An 8,164-nucleotide genomic window follows, 5' to 3' on the forward strand; every position below is an offset into this window, starting at 1 on the left:
GGGAACACGTTCTAGTGAACTTAAAATTGAATTGGTTCATGACTAAAGGTTGTTTGTAGATCTCATTACTAAATTTAAGTGGACAACAATATTTGTGATCGTCGTCAGCAAAATGGTTTATTTAGGAATATAATCACAATGTCTTGTCATATATATTATGTCCAACTTTTCAATATCCTTTGTGTTTAAGTGGAACACAATATTGGTGATTGACCAGAGCTAAACAAGCAGCTGTGTGCTGATAAACGATATTGAATTGCTTGACAACTTTGATCCCAAAAGTTTTAAATTTATTTATTATTTTTTTTGTTAAATTTGTTCATATTTTTCCTCTATGCATAAATTTAAGGGGGAGAATTCAAAAAATCAAACAAAATCATAAAATTTACAAATCCAAAAATATGTTAATTTCTGTTTTTATTTCTTTAAAAAAAAATAAAAGATCCAAAAATATTTTATTTTGAGTGTATTTTCAATTTTATTTTTATTTCTTAGTTATTTCTATTGTGCGCTAAGTTTATTTTTAATTGTCTTAAAAAACGAATTCAAAAAGAAGAAGAGACTCAAGGAGACTGTATCAGAATTTTCTGAGCAACGAGAAGAAACTTTGAAAGGAGTTGATCGTCATTGCACCTCACTCTATTTTCACAAGGAATTGAAGCATTGAAACTGTACAAATTTTCAGTTAGGCAATATCTTTCTAAGAACTATCGTATTTGAAGAATTAAAAGTCTGAAACTATACAGATGTCATGGCACTAGGGCGATGCACCACGTAAGGAAAGATTATCGTTGAACATCTCGCCAAGGGCCAAGTTAACCTATTTAACTTGAAAAACTCTATTGAGATCTTTGATCTAGGATATACAGGGGCTAACGTCAAAAAGGCCATGAGTAGTTCTCTGATACTCAACAAATCGCAGTGCATTCTTCTATGTTCACACAAGTACTACAAGTAGTCTCCTTCTAAGCCAAGGTTGGGTCCTTGAACAATTGTGGTGAGAAGGGTCTTTATGATTCTGTGATCCACAGTGACTTTTTAGTCATGGTTACTTTTCAAGGCGCAATGGTGCTCATTAAAGAATTCTCATTCGAAGGAACAAGAAGTGAAGATTATTTTTCAACATTCAATCTTTCAACCCCAGAAGCAAGGTGAAGTTGTACTTCAAATTATGTGACAGATTGCATTGAAGCCTCCTCAATCAATTTGTTGCTATCTATGAACCTGCTGAAGTGATCCAGAAGAATCGGTCTCTCTGTTATTATCTCTGAAGTTTTTCAAAACTGAAAGTGCTGATTTTCAAGAATCTTTACAAGAAGCCTTTGCACCCAATGTGCGTTCAAGTTCAAATCTTTGAACGAAGTCCAACTGTTCAAGATAAAGTCATTCATGTAGAAATTCATATGTTCATCTTGAAATTGTGAAGAAATCGAAGATAAAAGTTGAAGCCAAGCACAAAGCGAAAATTGAAAAGAGAAGAAAGCTACAAACCAAGGGGGAGATAGTTAGGACATAAGAAAAGAAAGCTATAAACCAAGGGGAGATTGTTAGGTCATAAATTGTGGTTTATACTTTGCTTTCCATAAGCTATTAAAGTTCTTGGTCTAGGACCGAAAACACCATGTTTTGGTGTTGTTTGACCCGAAGTCACATGGGATTTCGGTTAGGCTTAATATTGTCTTATTTGTGTTTTAGGTTGGGCTTTGGTTATTAGGTCTAGGTATAAATAGTGTTATTTTAGCATTGTAACGTGAGAGGGACGTTTTTGTGGTGGTCAACAAGTCAAGAACGAGATCTAGAGAAAAACAAGAGAGAACCGTGTGTAATCAAGAATCTTATGTACCAAGCTATCTTGAATATAGTGTGCATTGAAGGTTAATCATCATGTTCTTATTCCATATTATATCTTGCATCATTCACTTGATTGAGATTCCGCACCATCATAGTGAAATCCGATTGATACAAAGCGATTTGGGGACTCACAGCCATTCGGGCTCACCAATGCCTCAACAACGTTCATGGATCTCATGAACATTGTGTGTATGCCGATGTTGGATCGGTCAGTGATCATGTTTATCAATGATATTTTGGTCTATTTTAAGACCATGGAGCAGCACGAGCAGCATCTGAGGGAGGTATTGGAGACACTAAGGACGGAGAGGCTTTATGCCAAGTTCTCAAAGTGTGATTTCTGGTTGAAAGAGGTGTAGTTTTTGGGGCACATCATCAACCAAGAGGGTATTTTGGTTGATCCAGCCAAGATTAAGGCAGTGATGTGGTGGGAAGTGGCGAAGAATGCTTCAGAGATACATAGCTTCTTGGGTCTAGCATGGTAGTATTATAGATTCATCTAGGATTTCTCCTAGGTTGCGGTGCCTTTGACCCGCTTGACAAAGAAGAATGTGACATTTCGATGGGACCCGGATCAACAGTTGGCTTTCGAGACCTTGAGACAGAGGTTATGTGAGGCTCCGATTTTAGCACTACCTGATAGGTTGGATGATTTGGTGGTGCACTGTGATGCGCCTATCATGGGGTTAGGAGTTGTACTAATGCAAAGAGGACATTTGATCGAGTACGCCTCAAGGCAGTTGAAGCCTCACGAGGCGAATCGGGCACAGTGGTGTTTGCCCTCAAGATTTGGTGGCACTATTTGTATGGAGTTCGGTGCACCATCTTCACTATTCACAAAAGTTTGAAGTATTTGATGGATCAGCAAAACCTGAACATGCAGCAGAGGAGGTGGTTGGATGTACTGAAAGATTATGATTACGAGATCTTGTACCATCCAGGAAAGTGTTGGGTTATGTATACTACAACATCCTATGGTGTACATACAACCCTAAATGCTTTGGATCTATGTTTTCTCTAATTATGCATGCAATATTGTTTCCATAGCATAAAGCCTAGAACTAGCATACAATTGACATAATCAACATAAAAGTGAGTCATAGAATTACTTTTTGTTGTAGCTTGTAGTTTTGGCCTTTAAGAACTTAGCTCCCCAAGTGTGATGTCTCACACGGTTCACAACACACCCTTGAACAATTGGATTACTTTTGAGAGATTACTAGGCACACAAATCGGTTATGAACTCCAAGAACCCTTGTATATATAGGAATCCAAGAGCCATGGGTAAACCCTAATCCATACACTTTGGGTTATTATCCATATTCCATGTAGGCTAACTCTTCATGCAAACTTACATAAGCTTAGCCCATCATGGATCAATAGCCCAAACCATATATATATATATATATATATATATATATATATATATATATATATATATATATATCATTGATTTACATAATCAGTCCCCGTTAAATTAATTAGTCTCTTTTGATCACTAAATTAATTCTTGATCAATACTAATTAAATAATATGATTTCATATTAATTTATCAGAACTTTAAATATATTAATAAATCATAAATAACCTCTTACTCAAATATCCATCCTCAAATTGTCCGGGTGATATGCAACCCGAAATGGACCATGCTACTCTCGGGTAAAGTACATACCAATTATAGTTATGAGCTTAGACACCTAACCCAACAGACTCCCACTTGGATAAGTCTAATAACTATTATTGCAAGTACGAATCCACAACCCGACCAACAATCGTAGCTCTTAAAAGCTGCTGTCGATCTTTGACCTAGTCAATTATGCGTCAATTAGATAAGAGATCATATATTCCTCCATTCTACATGATATTATATGGACTGAGACATGGATTATAATAATTCTCTCTATCCATCTATTGTTTCCCGATTTCCGATTTATGACGACTGACTAATTGAATAAATCAAATCAGTCCAGGCTTGGCCAAGCACTTAGGGTTTTCATCACTAAATCAACGAGGGGCCTACATATATTGCTTTTATCCCTCTAAGGGTAAAAGGAATGGATAAACTTCGACTCAAATGCTTGCTTATACTTACTCATCAAATCACACACAACAATATGTTTTATAACACTAAGTTACTAGTGTGTTTACATATGTCAATGTGCAATCAACTTGTAAAATACAACTCACATGTCTTGGTTTCAAGAATTAAAGATATTATCGTCTCATAATCACGCATGATAAAAATCCATGAAGTTATTCACATGAGTGTGGTTTTAATCCAATACTCGAATCTTTTTCCAGGAGTACTCATGAACACTACAGCAAACTTGTGTTATGTCTAAAACATCTACACAATCTACAATCAGATTCATGACAGTCTTGCCTCAATAACCACTTCCGAAGTATGATCAACTATGGATGGTTTGAAAAACCTAGTTATTCGGGAAGTCAAAACATGCAAAGTGAAACACAAGAATAATCGAATCCAATATGGTATCAGAACTTATGAATATAAATAAAACACCATTTATTAAATCACCATATTGATCACACATTATTCATTGTAAAATGTTTCGATGAATCAACATAATACTTGAATTAAAACAACAGTTATGCCATGCTCCAAGCATGCACACTATGTCTGCCTATGGTCCTTTCTTTGTGAAATAGATCAGATGAAAGCATTTCAATGACACTCATTTCACAACTCCAAATCCTTATCGTAAATTTAAGAATACCAAATTCTTGCCATTCGCTATAATTTGTTAGATTTTAAACTGTCACACCCCGAAACCGAAGGCGGAAACGTCTCGGGGCGGAGGTGACTTCATGTGAATCATAACCAATGTACATAGTAAGAAAAGTAAAACACAAAACATTACATTACATAGATTTCATAGTACAAGTTTCATAGATATATAGTTTAAACAAAAGAAAGTCGATTCTTCTACGCACTCCATCTTCACCAAAAGAGATCGTCGGGTACCTGTCTATAGTGGACCTGAGAATACAAGCGGTTTGAAAATTAGCATAAAGCTGGTGAGTTCATAAGCGGTTTATTTTATGAAAAGAATGAGTTCTTTTAGTTTCCTGAAAAAGTGGTTAACCAAGAAAATCCCATATTTTCTTAAGTGTTAGATACCAAATCCAAATTCTAATGTAAAAGATGTACAATGAAAACATGATTGTTCTTATGATTTGTAAAGTTTAGTTATTTAACTTATTACACTTATCTGGTTACAAACTACTGTTACTCAGGAAAATCCTATACTTTCCTATATGTGTAAGTGTGAACTATTACTGGTTCTGTGTGAGCTAACTGATACTAATTCCGATTATGTTCATTATTATTCATAGGAAAACCCCATGTTTTCTTGAATGTGTGTGTGTACTATTACCAATTCTGTGTATGCTAACTGTTACCGATTCTGATTATGTTCATTGTTATCCATAGGAAAACCCCATGTTTTCCTGAATGTGTGTGTGTGTGCATCATTACCGATTTTGGTTATGTTCAATGTTCTCCCCAGGAAAACCCCATGTTTTCCTGAATGTGTGTATGTGTGTGCCTGTCATCCTTGAACGTACATTAGCTTTACTACGTACATAAAGCTAGAAAATGAGTCTAAAACGTCAATAATCTAGATTGCGAGTCCTTAACCATACTCAAACTAGATATGACTCGAGTCATGGCCAGTATCCTTTTTATGACTTTCGTCACCCTTGAACCTTTCGGCTCGGCTGTAGCTAGCAGCCAGGTGCGGGATTGTCAGTCCCGTATAGATCTATACACTCAAGTCACGCTCTCCTACGTTTAGAGATTTTGGTTACAGGGTTAGTCCTCGACTATCTCGTGCCGAGGAAGTGTTACAAGGACGTGTCTCCAATCTTTAAGATTTCTCATTACTTCTCGCCTAGGAGAAGTAGTATCTACGACTAACTAAGTTCTAATGAGTCTGTCCTTTACACTCGGGCCTAGGTGTTATTACTAAGGACATTACAAATGTTCTATGTTTTCTAATGACGACTATCCATTCACACTCGAGCCGAGGTGCATTATTAAAGACATTACAATGTTCTATTTTACCAAATGACTGATGTCCTTTACACTCGAGCCTAGGTGTATTATTAATGACATACCGAAGTTTTATGTGTTCTTTATGGTGTCTGACTTTTATACTCGTACCTATGGTATTTTATTACTGACTTTACAATGTTTTAAGTTTTCTATCAATATAAGTATGAACAATCAATTGTGACGTATACAATATGATAGTATATAAAAAGAATTGAAAATCGGTTTTTAAACAAATAACTCTGCAAGATAAAACAGTTTGTTAAAAGGGTTTTCAATCCTTAAAAATGTAAAAGTATGAAACCATTTAACTAAAATCATAAGTTTAAGTACAAGATATTCTTGTAATTTTGCTTGTATCCCCCCCCCCCCCCCCCCCGGAAAACATTGAAAAACCATTGAAAAAGGGTAAGGGTATGAACTCACCGGACGCGGAAAGTGTCGAATGGGATGCTAAACGTCGAACCGAGGCTTGAATATGAGCGTGGTTCCTATGTAATATTAAATAATACACAATATATATCTAATTAGATTTAAATAACTAATTAGATACACTTGAACACTCTAAGACGCGAAAACACTCCAAAATGGGTGTTTGAAGTGACCCGGGTGGCGTTTCAGGACATGAATGGCTAGGATATAGAGTTTACTCTCCAAGAGTAAACTCTAGGGAGTGTTCACGGCCTTAAACACCTCATCCCCATGAGTTTACGACCGTAAACTCATGGTGGGTGTTTTTATGAGCTAAATGGCCTTAAATCAAATAGTGGGTGTTGCTAGGTTTGGCTTTTGGACATTTGAAAGGGATTAAATCAATCTATGAATTAATAGAAGAGTTTAGGGCAGTAAACTAAGAGTTTACGGCCGTAAACTCTCACCCACATCCAACTTAATTAATTTGAAGGCCAAGGATTAATCACAAGTGATTCAACTAATTTTTACAAGGCTTAGGGTGAGTTAAAGGCTTCAAATGGCATCCATCTAGGAGTTTACGGCCCTGGAGCATATGCTCTGGCCGTAAACTCTCAATTAAAGAGTTTATGATATGTTTAAGGCCCCTAAATGATTTTTGGTTGGTTCCATAATTTATTCAATAGCCTAAGGGGTGTGTAAGTTGCATTTTAACACCCAAAAGAGGAGTTTATCACCCATTTATATGAGTTTACGGCCCAATTGTTCTTGGGCAGTAAACTCCTGTGTACTCCTCAAAAATGACATTCAAGGTGTTCCAAGTCCATTCCAATAATTCCTTAAGCCTTATCTAAGCTCCTATGGTGATTTGGAAGGGTTTTAAGGCTAAAAAACCCCAATTACATGTGTTCACGGCCTAAGGCTGATATAGGGCCGTAAACACATGTTTATGGTCCTAACACATGATTTAAACACGAAATTGAAAGCTAAGGATGTTATACTAGGAGCTAGGATGCTTACCTTGGTGTTTTAAGGCTTGAAATGGTTGATTTTGGCTTAACAATATGGATTTGAGGAGAGAGGTTAGAGAGAGAGTGAAAAAGCTTCAAATGAGGCTTAATCCACTTTAAATATGGTTTGAATTGGATACACGGTGGAATTTTACCCGATACCGACGTTAACCGATGCTTTGGGTTGCACCCGATTAAGTTGTCGTTACCCGATATGGTCGAAACTATAATTTTTCAAATTACTAGCTTGGGACGTTTTTGCATGTTTCCAACATGTTTGGATACTTACCAAGTCAAAATAAAAGTTTTGACTTAATTGACCTAGTTCCGGACGAAATCGGAACAATTCTCTTAAGACGAGTTTTGACGGAACGGTTACGGCGAGGAAGCAAAGTTTCGGGTTGTTACATTATCCCCCTGTTAGAGGGAATTTCGTCCCGAAATTTAAGAATTAAGATATAGGATTATGGACAAAGGATGTGAATGTGTCTGCTGTATCGGGTCTTCATGCTCCCATGCAAATTCAGGTTCTCGCTTGGAACCTTCACTAACGGGACGCGGCTCGGTTTCATACGCTTGATTACTTGGTCTATGATCTTAGTTTGCTCGTCCAGAGAGTTTGGGTATATCAAGGTTCTTGGTCACACTAGAATGGATTTCTGTGGTTTTATCAGGCAGGTATTCATTAAGGATAGAGATGCAAGGTACAGGATGAACGCTGCTAATTACGGAACGTATTTCGGAGATGAAGGCTAAGGAATCAATCCAAATGGGGATCTCAAAGGGTCTAATGTACCACAGACTAAGTTTTCCATGC

The sequence above is a fragment of the Lactuca sativa genome, chromosome 7 (assembly GCF_002870075.4).
Source record: "Lactuca sativa cultivar Salinas chromosome 7, Lsat_Salinas_v11, whole genome shotgun sequence".
Classification (NCBI taxonomy): Eukaryota; Viridiplantae; Streptophyta; class Magnoliopsida; order Asterales; family Asteraceae; genus Lactuca; species Lactuca sativa.